This window comes from Osmerus eperlanus, chromosome 24, assembly GCF_963692335.1.
Source record: "Osmerus eperlanus chromosome 24, fOsmEpe2.1, whole genome shotgun sequence".
NCBI lineage: Eukaryota > Metazoa > Chordata > Actinopteri > Osmeriformes > Osmeridae > Osmerus > Osmerus eperlanus.
In genome coordinates this window covers 7,663,946-7,678,915 of record NC_085041.1, presented here as the reverse complement: position 1 = coordinate 7,678,915, position 14,970 = coordinate 7,663,946, and positions in this window count along the sequence as shown.

The following is a 14,970-nucleotide window of genomic DNA, read 5'->3' as shown; positions in this document are numbered from 1 at the left end:
CCCACACCACGATATGGACAAGATAGAACACACAGCTCTGTACTCTTGTATTCTACACAAAGTAGTTTTAAGCCTTTGAGTGTTTTGTGTTGCTGTATTCAATACAAGTAATAATAAAGGTTTGATACAGTGTTTGATTAAATGTGTTCCTCCTGTATCATGTTTCTTTGCTGTGTTGAATAAAGTAGTCTGACAACACAATGTGTTGATCTGCTGAATGCTACTGAAATATCAATGGAACACCATGACAGATTGTGTCAAACAAAATCATGCAACATACTTTGGCGCTGATATATTTTTATGGTCATACTTCTGTAGCTGTCTGATATTTCATGAATCAAAACAATGAGGCCTAAATTTGTCAGACGTCTGTATGAATCCCACAATGACTTCCAACGACGATGGCACTTCGAAAAAGGAAAGCAGTTTATAAGTGTGGTGACTTGAGTCAGAAGATCTGCAGGAGCTTTGGTGGAGATTGTCTCGGCTATATCCAAAACCACATTGCAGCCTTGACTCTCCTGGTCTGCATTATGTTGGGGAGGGGAGGAGGAGGGGCAGGAGAACGAGAGCTTGTCCCTTGATACCACCTGTGTTATTTGTGTGTTTCTAAAGGAGGGGTGTGTGTGTGTGTGTGTGTGTGGGGGGGGGGCTTAAATGTGTGTGTGTGTGTTTGTGTGTGTGTGTGTATTGAGGGGGTGGGTGGGAATGGAGCAGGGATCTTTAAAAGTGGGCCTGTTGTTGTGAACGTTTTAAAGGGCAAGTCTGGAATACCCTTAATGGATTCTTCTAGAACTTCAGAGCAAAATGGCCCTTTGCATGAACAACTAAACTAAACAAGAATTAGAACTTCTGCCAGAGGACTGAACCATAATGTTTGTCAAAGTAAAAAAATAAGAGTGTTAAAACCATAAATATAGGTTTGGTAAAAAACAGATACACAGGGGTGCTGTTTGCATGGATGGAAATTCCAACTTAATATATCGTAGGACCTGCACTTTTACGGCCAAGGTCGGTTTTATGCAACTTTTATGGTCAGTTTTATTTTTCTTGCTTGTTTTTAATAGTACATATTGTTATTTGGGTCCGCTTTGACATCGAAGTGTTTTCAAGGCTATGAATGGCAACAGTGAAACCATATATTGCCTGCATTATATAGCATAGTAACTGGTTCTCTCAAAGGTCTGTTTTGCGTAAAGTGGCGAGATTAGCTCTGAAAATGCTCCCCGTTTGTTGAGGGGTCCGCCGAGTACACCAAAGAACACCCCCAAGCACCTGGCCTGCATTAGAAACTCAATAAGTAAAGTGGCAGACATTTTATTGCCATATGGACATTTCTCATGCTTCCACTGCCCCCTCCCCAATACCCCAAGCCCCTCCGCCTCATCTCCCACTCATCTCTTGCCCTCCCTCTCCCCAACACACACGTACGTAATATTGTCACGTATACACACCCACACACCCACACCAAACCCCCGAGGTTCTCTGTGTCTCCACCCTTTAGTTAGCCTGAGTCTGGCCTAATAGCGGCGCTAATGCGATGCGGTCACGAGAGGATCGGCTTTCTCTGGATGTCCGTGTGTTTGTGTGTGTGCGATGGGCACGCGGGTGGGGGCAGGCAGATGAGGAGCGTTGAGGGGTGGGGGGTGGGGGGTGGGGGGGGGTGTTTCTGGAGAATCTCCGAGGGGATTGGAGCTGGATCCCAGGCAGAGGGGAGGAAAGACAGCGAGGGTTTAACAGGGCGCCTAATCCCCAGGTCTCCCCCAGCGGCCAAGCACTTACGCTGGACGATAGGGCCAGCCCCGTGGCCTCTCTCCCCTGTCTGGCCCCAGCCCCTTCCCCGTAAATCAACCCCTCATTTCAGCTCCCTCCGTCTTTTGGTCTCCTTCCCCTCTCCCCAAGAGGGATACCTGTGTGTCAGCTGTGTTATATTTATATAAATATTTGCCATACTCCTTGTCTCTCTCTCTTTCACTATCTCTCTCTCTCTCTCTTTATATATTTAAATATGTATATATTCTATATATATTCTATCTCTGTCAAATATTCAGATAATCTTTTCCTCATTGATTCCTCTCCCTCAATCTCTCAGAGCCAATCCTATAACTGTTTCATGACTGGCCTGTTTTGAGTGAGTGGCTTGAAGGGAATAGAGCCAGGTAACTGCAGTAGCAGAAATAAAACTATACGCCGTACGCTTGAGCGATTTGCTCTATTAAACCAACGGGGGGACTCTGTGTGCATGTGTATGTGTGTGTATAAGTAGCATTGTGACCGCATGGTCTCTCCCAGTGTGATCTGCTCCCCTGTCTTGCGGAATGCCTGAGTTTGGAGATTTACATGCTCGGTTAACACCCTTGACCCAGTCTGAAATATCTCCCAATAAATTTGTGCCAACACAATCGTTTTACATTCATGCATACCTGCAGTGTTTTCCATCATCGTCATATTGTACTTCACACACGCCGTCGAGCAGAGCGAACAGAAAGACAGAAAGAGAGGAAAAAAATGTGAGATGAACTCAATACACAGTTGGAAGGATCTCCCCCTTCAGATTTCCTGAGGTGAAACTCTGAGCGCGGAGCGGATTAGCAGTAGCTCTTTGGCTTGGCTTCCACTAGAGGTGGGATGAGTAATTACTGCTGATGGACCAATAACAGAATGATGGATTTGCTCTGCTCAGCTAACCGTCTGAGATAACATTGTTCAAAGTGTCCGACCGCAATGTAAACAGAGTGTCTCCCTCACGCCCTCTCCACTTCCCTTTACCCAGACTCCTCGGCTGACCTTTGACCCCCCCCCCCCCTCCTCATGTCCAGCTACAGACACAGTCTCCCAGGCGCGGTACAACGCTAGAGAGCTGACGGCAGTACCGTGGAGGTTAATACTGTCTCTCCACCGTAGGTCAGTGAGGGTCAAAGGCAATATGCTAGCCAACTGCTAGGGAAATGGCTCGTGAAGAATGTCGGCGGAAATTCGCCGCCGTTTCAGAAAAGAAAAATGCATCAAACACGGCGATGATATAGTTAGTGCTGGATCACAGTGAAAAGCCAAATTGAAGTCACTGAGGTACTCATTCTTTCTAGTCGCCATCGGTTTATTCAGAGGTTACATTTTTTTCACAGACGCCCCAAAGACCCCCAGAATCTCGTTGGCAGTCCTAACGACACACCTAACCACAAACGCACGTGGTTTACATTTAGCCCCGGCTACCATTTAACATGGGTTCCCTACCGTCGCTCTCTGCATGATCAAACCACCCCTACCGTGACCCACTGCTACATAATGGGAACCAGAGACCTCAACCCGGTCTGGGCACCCTATGGGAAACACACCGCCACATCTTGGGGGTTAGCGCTCGTATTCATAATGGCTTCCTTTTATCTGAGAGATTTTCTGGTGACTGATGTGATCCAAACAAGGGCCAGACGAACAGGAATCGGCCCAGCCCAGGGACGCGTTCCGGGAGGGGAGGGGAGCGGGCTGGCTTTGGCCGGCTGTCGTTAATCTTGTGCCTCTGCGGTCAGCGAGGAAACGGGCGTGGAAGGACACCTGGACGGACTGAGCGAGACTGGAGACAGGTTGTGTGTGCTTGCCTGCCTGCCTGCGTGGGCCTGGGCCTTGGCGCTTTGTGTGCCTGTGTGTGTGCCTGTGTGTGTGTGTATAGTCATATGAAAGAGAGGCCCAGTCCTTATTGCCCTTCTACAGCAGAACGGATGTCCAGGGCTCCCTAAGCTGTAGTTAGTGTGTTTAACACCAATCATCTAACAGAGCACACGCAGGTACAGTAAAGCCAGTCATAAGGAACATAGAAAGCCCCTCGTTGACTTATAAGTTTCATTTTACCAAAAGACTGGATGTAAGCCAAAGCAGGTGAATAGTAAATAGTTTCAGAAATTGTTCTACATACGGATATAGATCTATAATGTACATTTGTGTGATGCTTTACGTTATAAAAAAGAGTTACCAAACAGATGTAATATACCTTTAACTCAAATATGTAAATATGGTTGGGGCCAGTGTATGAAGAGTTGGAAGTCTAGATAAACTCATACTGCAGACATATTTCACTGTGGATATGCAGTAAAGTCATGGTCCAGAAACTCGCATGCATTTTACAACATGTTTTGAGGCCGTCTGGTATCACACTTGACTCAAAGTGCAGTCATGCTGTGAATAGGAATAGAAACCAAGTATTTTACCGACTTGGGAGTTTCAAAGTGGTCTAGACTCAAGCTCGACTCACAGTACAGTTAGTGTATAGCCTGAGGTTGCTGAAACATCGATGTGTTGCTGCAACGATATTGTCATCATAGATGACATCATCACTATTTGGACAAGACATACACGTAGTCTCTCAGCTCTCTATGATTAAAACATTGTTGCTATGGATACCAGTGTAAGGTATGGTAGATACTATGAGACCATATTTGTGTAACGTCAGATAAGTCACACAAATGAATAATTAACACCAGACATGTTTTCCTATCAACTTTCTTCAAAGTAACCAAATTGTTAAATATATATAGATATATGTACCAGTATATCTGAGCTCAATAAGAGTGTTTAACATGGTCTCTGTGTCTAAGTCATGCGTGTTACAACAAAGAATCACCAGGGCCAGGGAAGGGCAAGATTCCTGTAGAAGAAGGTAATGTATTCACCGAATACACACACACTATCCCATGTACACACACACACACACACACACCATAAACACCATGTGCCTTGTGCCTGCTGACATAAACAGACAAGCCCCAAAAAATCCATCTGCCAAGAAGCAATCAGTCAGAAAAATGGCTATGTGATTTGTTTGGAGCAGGTGCTAGAAAGCAAATTGACAGGTGATATTTTATCGAGACAGCCGAGATTTACAGCGAGCAAATTGATAGGAGACATAATGAAACAATAAAACAGTTCTCAGCCCCAGAGGTTGCGAGATGCAGCATAGGTCTGCCACGTCAACAGAGACCCCCAGCCCTTCCTCGTACGGACAAGTTCTCAACTGACTAGCACACCTACTCCCATTGTCTGCCCACACTAAAGTTCTCAACTGTTGGAAACAATGGATCATTCTTTTCAAGAAAGACATGTAGATACATACAGAGGGAGGGAGAGAGTCAGAGAGAGAGAGAGAGAGAGAGAGAGAGAGAGAGAGAGAGAGAGAGAGAGAGAGAGAAGCAGACCGATTGAAAGAGTGACATACAGACAGAAAGAGAGAGGGAGAGAGAGTCAGAGAGAGAGAGAGAGAGAGAGAGAGAGAGAGAGAGAGAGAGAGAGAGAGAGAGAGAGAGAGAGAGAGAGGCAGAGAGAAGCAGACCGATTGAAAAAGTGACATACAGACAGAAAGAGAGAGCGAGAGAGAGAGACATATGGCGAAGGAAGGAGAGAGAGGGACAGAGGAGAGAACAGAAAGAGGGGTTTAGGTCGACACAAAGTTGGAGGAACGGAGAGGACATGGCAACAAGCACGGGCCGAAAGTATTCAACACATGGTCAGCTTCACATAACTGCCCTGGTATTACTGCAAGTAAGTTGTGACTGGCTGTTACATACTTAGGTTTCAAGGTCCCCTCTTGTTGCTGCATATATACCACTTTCCCCAACATGTACACACACACACACAATGGCGATGCTGTCACCCGAGGCGATGTGACTGATCTTTGTACCACCGATGCTCTGCACAGCTCAAGGGGCATCTGGACTTTCTCCCCTCTCAGTCGCTGAAATGTAAACAGCCCCACCGCTCGAGATTTTGCCAAACGAGCACCTGGTATTTCAAAGTGGCCTCTCGGCTATGCCGTTTCCACGAGAGGGGGAGAGACTGGCTATGGTGGGAGGCTGGGAGCAGGTCTGCATTATGTATCCCCATCCCACACACACACACACACGTGCGCACACACACACTCACCTCCACGCACGCTTTGTCATTCTCTCACCTGGTCTCATGTTTAGTCTGAATCCTCTGTAATTGTACACAGGGGGATTACTCAGTGACTAGGGAGTTGTCATGGTCTATGTCAGGGGGAAAAACTGTCCTGGCTGCCCCCCCCCCCCCCCCCCCCCCAGCTGGTGGAGGATGTCATCGTCACAGAGAGCTTGACCAGATAACATGACCGTACCCACGGGTGTCACAGCCTGGTCCACTCATTCTCGTTCTGCCATTTGCTAACACCGGAGCAACTCGGCAAACGTTCTTGAAGGAGTTCTGCTACGAGACACTTTGCTTCCAGAGAAATGTGCTTGTCACTCAACAGGTTGAGAGGTTGTTGAAAGAAAGTCTTAGTATCGTCAAACCATGAATGAGTAACGAATGGCTAGACAAAGTAGTGCTCACTGGCCCCAGGTTTTTATGAGATTTAGTCACCATCACAATATCACAGCACGTGTGACCATACTGCCCAGTTTTGCTCCATTTATTTATGTATTTATTTCCATGCTCCTTGCTTTTAATAGGAATTATTTGAGTTGTATGTAGATTGAACTGTATTCAGGCCACCGTTGAGAAAAAAAAAGTTTACAATGATTTATCACTGAATAAGAAAATATTACATTAAATAAATACCCAAATATGACTGATATGGGATTCGGGATACTGAGTTTCATGAGAAACATGTGGGACATGACCCAAGCCGATTCATCTCTATTATGCTCCCCCAAAATATCTGTTGTGTGTATAATTGGTGCTCTGTCTTTACCGCTGTGATTCACCTTCAAGCTGTCAGTCACTAACAGGGTGTGTAAAACATTCCTCACCATTCACACTGTCGGCCTGAACAGTTTTGTCCATCAACACGACACCGGCAGCGTCCCCACCTGCGCCCACCCGGACCTGAATGAACTGTCTGCATCATGAGTTGTTGCCCTGGAGTCGAAACCAGCACGTCTCCTTTTAGAGTCCCAAACACATTCCGCAACACTTAATCATAAGCTCAGGAAAGGTGAGTGTACGTATGTTACGTGGGGGTGTGTGTCAGAGAGAGAGTATGTGTGTGTGTGTGTGTCAGAGAGAGAATATGTACGGCGTGCGTATGTGTGTGTATGCCCATGTCTATGTGCCTGTGACAGAAATAAATACACAAGTGTTGCCGCTGTGTGTGTGAATAAATCAGACCTGGTTCCCTTTCTTTCACCTTGCAAGCTCTCAAGGGCTTCTCACTGGGGAGTGAGATCTCTCAGCATAAAGCAGGAGTGTTTGTTGTGTAGTGAATCTCCAGTTGCCGGACTGCCCAAAGTCTCTAGGGAACTAGACAGATTGAAGAGGCAAGCATGAGAAAGAGCAAAAACACAATATACAACCAAAAACCTGTAGCGGAGAACAGAAGCGCTGATAACGTCAGCTGTGTTCTTTTTTATTTGTTATCTCCATAGTCGTGTTTCAGGTTTCTCTCTCAACAAAGCTATCTGTCCCGATTTGGTATTTTGTTTTGAGCATGTGCCCCTTTCGCAGTTCTGTGTGAACATTTGTGTGTTTCCCAAGGGTGCTGACAGAAAACCTGTTAACCCCTCCCTGCGTACGTTGCCAAGGTCGCCCACCTCGGCGGCCCGCCTCCTGTCCTCACCAACTCGTCTCTCTCTCTCTTTCTGCCTCTCCATTTGCTCACTTTTTTTTTCTTGTTCTGTTCATCAAACTCGCCCAAATTAGAAGTCTACAGTCTCCTCCTCTGTGCTGGGGGCAAAGGTGTTCTAGATTAAAAAAAGAGGATCCGCAAATTGAATTCACACTCGATGAAACAAACAGATTTGGCGGTGTGCTGTGTGTAGTCACTTGAGACAAGATGGCCAGCTTCAGGCGAAAGACTGTCCCATCTCTGAACAATGTAATATGCGATCTAATTAATAAGCCGTTATTGCTCAAATATGTCAGTGAGTTCAAGGTAGGACAATGTGACCCCAGTCCAAGAAAGTATGTCCAAAGACAGTATGAATTGATTTCTACAAGGTCATTTGACAGGCCCAAATTAACATTTGGTTCGGAGTTTCTTGTGTTGTATTCAGTGCCACAGTGTAATGAAGAGAGTAGATTGTGAAGCCTTTTAGTTGAGACCTGTGTATTTAGTTGACAGCTAATGTTTCATCTTATCGCTTTCTTTATCAATGTACCTCTAAGGGCTCATTAAACGTTTGTCAATGTCTGAGATGTTAAATCCTCAGCCACCATTTAGCACATTTCACAATATAAGAACTGAACAGGATGTTGGAAAAGAAAAGTCAAGGCGTGGTATGCCATCCTCAACAACAGCAGGCAGTAACATTTAATGCATGTCACACAGCTATCAACTGTTGACAAGCCAATTCTTCAACCACTGGCCCCCCCATGCTCTCCAGGAGCCTCTTAGCTTAGCGCTCGGCTAACCCACGAGAACGTCAGCGGTGCTAGGCAGTAGATTGGTCGGGCCTCGGCGCCCACAGATAAACCGTCTTCTCCCCGGGTATGATGGGAAAACCCTTGGGGCCGGTGTGGGCAGACAGACTGACGCCCCCCCACCCCCGCTCCAGTATTTACCAGACGGAGGTCCAGGCAGGAATTTCACACCCTATTGACAATGTGGCTTCTGTCAGCTGGTCTCCAATGCCCATTAACAAGAATTCTTCCTTCCTCGTCCTTGTCTCCCCTCCACAACTCCCTTCCTCTCTTCTTATTTCTTTCGCAGAGGTCTCTGTTGGGTCGTGAAAAGACAGGATCCAGAGGACAGGATAGAGTGGTAGACACTCGAATGGATGGTGTGGTGGGAATGTGGGGGTCTGGGTGCGGTCATGTTTGAAGGCGTTGTGTTTGTATAGGTTTGGGGGAGTCTAGTAACCGTGGGTGAGGTGTTGAAAGCGAAGACAAAATGGTGGTGGAGAGTGGCCCCTGAAGATGACATCATCTCAAGTGGGAAGATGAATCATGTTTTGGAAAACATTTCGAGGCGTTTTTTATCAGTTACTTGTGAAATAGTTTCCAAGTACTGACTTTCCACCCCAACAACTGGCACCTCAGTGTATTACATGTTATTCAGTTGTTATCCCTGATGACCATATCCTCATTCTCACATGGGTGTGAACCATTTGGGGTTGTCAAGTTGTTTAGAAAAACTGTCTTGCATTTCTTGAAGTGAATACTAGAGGATAACCTAGTAAAGACATATTTTCACATCTTTTAAGTAAATAATTTTGGTTTCAGACTATTATAATTGTTCCTAATTTGTGGACACAACCCAAAGGATATGTATTCTGTGCTAAACAATACTTACCTCATAAAGGCCCACATAAACAATACATTCCTTGGGTCATCTCTTTTTGTGACAAAGGGACTCTGTTTGTCCACTCCCTTCAAAATAGGTAAAGGCACATCATCTTTCCCATTAACTGAATTTGACCGAAGCACACTTGTCTGTGTGTTTGCATTAAGATATGAACAGGAAAAGTGTCAATATATTTCATTTTACCCAGTAGCCACTGTATGCCTGGTCTTTATTTTCTAAAATTAACACTAATACACACACACACACAAACGTGTATATAGATATATAGATAGATAGAGTACACATTTACTGTATATATATATATATATATATAGCAAAAACAAGCACATAAGAGCAATCATTGATATCGTCAAAATCCATTCATCATCCATTGAATACTTTTTCATCTACCAGACACACACTAGCAATGTTTTGTTAAGCAGGTTTTATGGTCTTTGAAGGATCTGCTCATGGAGAAATGACGCTTAATCCAAAATCAAGCCTCATACCACATTGCCATGGAAACAGAATGTGATATTTTTTCTTCCTTCCTGATAGCATTTTGTCAGGTGGAATTTGAAGGAAGCTGACCGCAATGACACATCCAGGAGAGGAAGTCCCTGTTTTCCGCCACACAGGAGGGTGTGGGGGGGGGGGGGGGGGCATTTTACTCTACCTCTGACCTAACAGGAAGAGGGAGAAACAGAGAAATGAAATAGAGTGAAATTGGCGGAGGGAGAAAGAGTTAATTAGCTTAATAAGATTGGGTAGATGGGAGTAGTGGGGGGGGGGGGGGGGGGGGCTGGCGTTCCACTTTGTGACATGGCGGGATGCTAGGGGCGCTAATCTGGCAAATTGAAAGGCTCTCGCTAGGAGGGGTGAGGGTAGGCAAAGGGGTAGCGCCCAGCTCCCATCCTCGGAAAGAGCGACAACAACAAAAAAAACAAATTGAATTTTCATACCACCCCAACTCCACCCACCGTTCTCATTGCTCTGATTACATTTCCGAGCCGGGGTGTAATTGCATAATTGTGGAGAGTTACAAGGGGTTCTGCAGCAAGGATAGCCTATCACAGTCAGATGAGGTGGTCCTTATCCACCTTGGCTTGGCTCTAATCATTCTGTCTGGACTTAGTCAGGATCTGCTACTCAGAGAATCATAGTACAGTAACAGCATCACAAATCAACAGGAGGAGTAACAGTAATCTGAGGAGTCAGATGGCTGATCGGTTAGGGAGTCGGGCTAGTAATCTGAAGGTTGCCAGTTCGATTCCCGGCCGTGCCAAATGACGTTGTGTCCTTGGGCAAGGCACTTCACCCTACTTGCCTCGGGGGGAATGTCCCTGTACTTACTGTAAGTCGCTCTGGATAAGAGCGTCTACTAAATGTAAATGTAAATCAACACTGTTGGTTTGGGTGAAATCTTTCATTTCATCAACCAGAAGTATACTTGCACATTATAGACACGGTGGTAGTCATGGTTTGGATGGCACATTCATTCAAAGAGACTTTCAAAAATATTATATATTTTTTTTTTATTGACTTTAAAGTCAATAAAGCTAAGAATTAAAACGTGTTGTACACTTTGCATATTCCTTAGGTAATGTGCACCAAATCTTCGACGGTCTGATGCTACACTGTGTGTATATAGTATGTTTATTGTGACCTCAATAATAAAAAAGACTTCCCATAACAGAAAAATTTTCTGATCTCAGATTTGATTATCAATGATTGCATTTACCCTCACCCACAACACAATATCGAGCTGCAAAGATCACGTTGTCTCAACCTAACACTATTCGATCAATACTTCATTTTTCTTGAGGGAGACGTTGCGCTTTGCTAAGTCAAATGCTCTCCGTAAAAAAAAACACCTGTTGGATCAAAATCTCTTTCGCCCTGGAGGTGTTTGCTCTGTTGAATCTGAGAGCTTGGAAATCTGCAAAGTATTGCCCATGTGTCTCATCTTAGGTTCACTTATTTCCTTGTGACCTGAATGAAGATGCATCTTGTCTATCTCTTTCAATGACAACAAAAAGGCCTGTTCCCATGCAGGAAGCAATGCGCAAATTGAATCCTCGCTTTTAATCATGGAATAAGAATCGATCTGGTCGGTCTGGTCTATCTGGATGGACAGGTAAAGTAAGCGAGGAGCTCAGAACAGGTGTGCAAGTGGAGTACAGGTCAACAAGTTGAAAAGCCCAAAACTTTGATCGTCAAAATGCAGACTGCTCTTTTGTGCGGCTTGCATAGGAAACACCTCCGCAATCAAGTTAAGTGTCAGGGAACAGAATCGCAGCAGCCATTCTATTGTGTAACACTTTGCTAGGCGGAGGGCATGGGGCAATGGTGTGTTTGTGCTGAAAGATGAAATTCTGCAGAGGTGGATTTTTTTACACAGAAATATCAGCTAGATTAAGTTGAGTTGAGTCAAGATCTTCACAGATCAACTGACGACGAGATAAACAATTCACAAATTGCATGTGCTTGCTAATGCTCTGATAAGTGTGTAGTTGACGATGCTTTCTTCAAGTGGGCTGTACGTACTTGACTGAATCAATCTGTCACCTTGTTGAAAAGAGTCATAATGAAGGCCAGCCATAACTTTTGAAGCTACCTAATAATCACTGCTATTGTCTGGGATCTAGCTTGGTCAGTTGTGTTCTAGAGAAACAGTTCATCACATGCTTTCAAGTCAGTAAATCTTATCATAGCAAGCATAATATGGCAACGCATTCACTCCCTGCTCAATCCCTACCTTGGATGCAAAAACCCCTGCTCTTTATTTCTAAAATGACATTCTGTATCTTATATTTCCATGTTTAGTGAATCGTGTTCCTGTCATGGCAAAACCAGACACCAGAGTTTTAAAGTTATGTTTTTGTCAGCCCATCAAACCATTCATCCATTCTGAGGACGGTTTTCTCAGTTCTGAGAAAGCTGGAATGAGAATGTGGTCCCATCTAACTGGATTATGATGTAATCTATCTCTCTCGAAACCGCCATGTAGGTCTGCCAGTGGCTACCCCACAAACAACTGCGCCAAAACCCAGACAGCAGTTATCCCCTCAAAATTCCATTCCCATCTAACACTCTCCCCCCCCCCCTTTCTCTTTCATTTCCATCTCTTGCTGTATGCTGCCTGTTGCCCTAAAAGAAGGCAAATAAATAATTCATGGTGTGATTCAATTACAATTTCCATTGTAAATGAGATGATGTAAATGAAAACGAACTTGCTGGCAAACACAATCTGACTGCATTTAATCATTTCAGTCACTGCTCGCAGGAATCCAGGAGAAAAAAAGTCTGTGAAACAATTTGATTACGCTCCACTAAATCTTTTAGATTGATTTATTGAACAAATTGTAGATTTTAAATTGTACATTCCAATCCTAACTAGAACCATAAGTACAGTGTGGGGGTTAGTTTAAATCTTCTCCAACATGTAGTTTCTTTGAATTTAGTCCCCGTTCTGTTTTGACCCATTACTCTTTTTGTAATACAGACTTTGCCCTCTAACTGAGGCCTGTTGGACTCCTAGCAGACATTGGAATAATTCTCACTGTTGAATGGACACTTCGATAGCCTTACCACAGTGAAAACAAACGCTCGCTCAAATTATGCAGTCCTCTTTGGAACACATCCCCACCACATTAAATTAGACTCGGTGTCATTTAGAGAGAGTAGCCAAAAACGAGAGAACATAGAATGTACTTACAGTTCCACAGCAAAACTTTGGATTTAAATGTCTAAGTAGACCTCAGAGTGAGGGTCTGTCTTTGAAATGCAACCTGTTTTGCCAGCAGAGTGGCAATACCCCAGCAATAGAAATGAACAGAAGTTAGATTTTCAACATAAAAATAGCTTTTCAGTCAACACGCTACAATGGGGAAAAATGCACATATTCAATTGATTTAATATTCATACACCCCGTGGTTGCTTTTTCAAAACCAGGTTACAGTTTTAGCCTGAGGCCTTTTGATGTGTTTGAGATTTGCTTGTTCCCGTAGCTAGCCATAATGGTCCTCAAAAAGACACTTTGTACTTTTTTGTGTGAAGCCCCTGTAGTCTCAGGACCAGTCTGTCAGCAAGTCTAGATAGAACAGCCACCCAAAGCACAGTTATGCTGCATTCACTTTGAAAGCAATCACACAGGATGGAAGTTTGACCAAGTGTCCTTCACTTCCTGTGTTGTCTGTCACCTCCTAAACATTCTAGTCACCTCTAATTTTAGTGGTCGTCTCTCTTCGTCACTCAATGGTCACTCAACAGCAAAGACATGTATTGTAAAAAAAATAAAAACGGAACCATTTGTACCTTTTTGTCAGGACAGTTAACAAACCAACACATTCCGCCTCGGACGTCAAATGTGGTGCTTCTCTCACAGTTCAAAGACATCCCTTCTTTTTTTCTCTGTACTGTGAAAAGACAATTTTTCTTTTCTTTTGTTCGGCTAATGTTAATTAGAAAGAAAAATTGGTCTTTGCTATTCAATACAGAGGGGATTATTTTATCTGGTGGAATATTATGGTATGTTCTTTCTTTCATTTCCTTCAGGAAGACTACATATTTCAGATGATGAATGTGCTCGCAGCAGTCCAGTAATTTCATTCTGAATGTGCTCAATCATGATTATTCCAGTATTTTCCCCTCATCTTAAATATTTGCCTCGTTCAAGACAAAGGATGGAGGAAAGCAAAACTACGAACCATCAACCGGCTTGTCATCTTCCTACGTGAAAAAACAACCAAAAAAACAACCACTGTGTCAACAGTATTAGGTTGACACACAAGCGTTACATTTACTTTCACACCTCGATACCTGGTCTAATCTCAGGCGTCATTTGCATTACAAAGATAAACATGTCACAATCCAAGTTCACGGTTCAATCGGAGAACGTGTCTCCGTGTCACGTAGGCTACTGTGTGCGTGGACGTCTCCTGGCCAGTCCTGGGACGGTGGGGAGGTGACGAGATCTGCATGCAGGAGGATGTTAGAGGCGCTATCTGCTAGAAGTCACGCCGACCGATCGCCAACCATGACAGTGAGATTGATTAGCATGGACGTGTGTGTGTGTGTGGGGGGGGGGGGGGGTAGTGTGTGTGTGAGAAGGTACTGGAAGGAGTGGTTATGGTTGTCTTGTGGAAGCAGCATAAGTGATTATGGTAGCAACCCTAGTCCCCAACCTAACATTCTCACTGAGAGTTAACAACTTGTGAAAAGGTACATTTTCCTCTTCTGTTCTAGTCTGTGCAAAAGACCATTAGATTTAAGTTTTGGCAAATCAAGATAAATCTAAGGGACAACAAATATCATCCAAGTTTGCCTTGTATGATATGATGATTTTTTTGTTGCAAAAAATCCCTCATATATGGAAGATAAAGAGTGCCTATACCTTTCAAGACCGAAAATAGTCAAATCAAACAAATAAACTGATCTGATATGAATTCCCTACTTAATCTAGCTTAGGGAGGCTAAACTTTTGGTTCAAATTCTTTAAACATTTCTTGCTTTTAGTTGTGGCAGAAAGCACTGTTTACAAATGAAAGACATAGCTTGGGGTGTGACCATATGATAATGAAAACGGATGTATTGCCAATTGAATTCCGTTTCATGAATATCAAGACGATAAATGCTGGGCTCAAATGCCAAAGTACGCCAGTAGTGCTAAACACTAATAGGTGTTTCGACATAGTGTTTCTGTCGGATTATTTGTGTGCGTGTTTGTATGCATCCTTACTGTA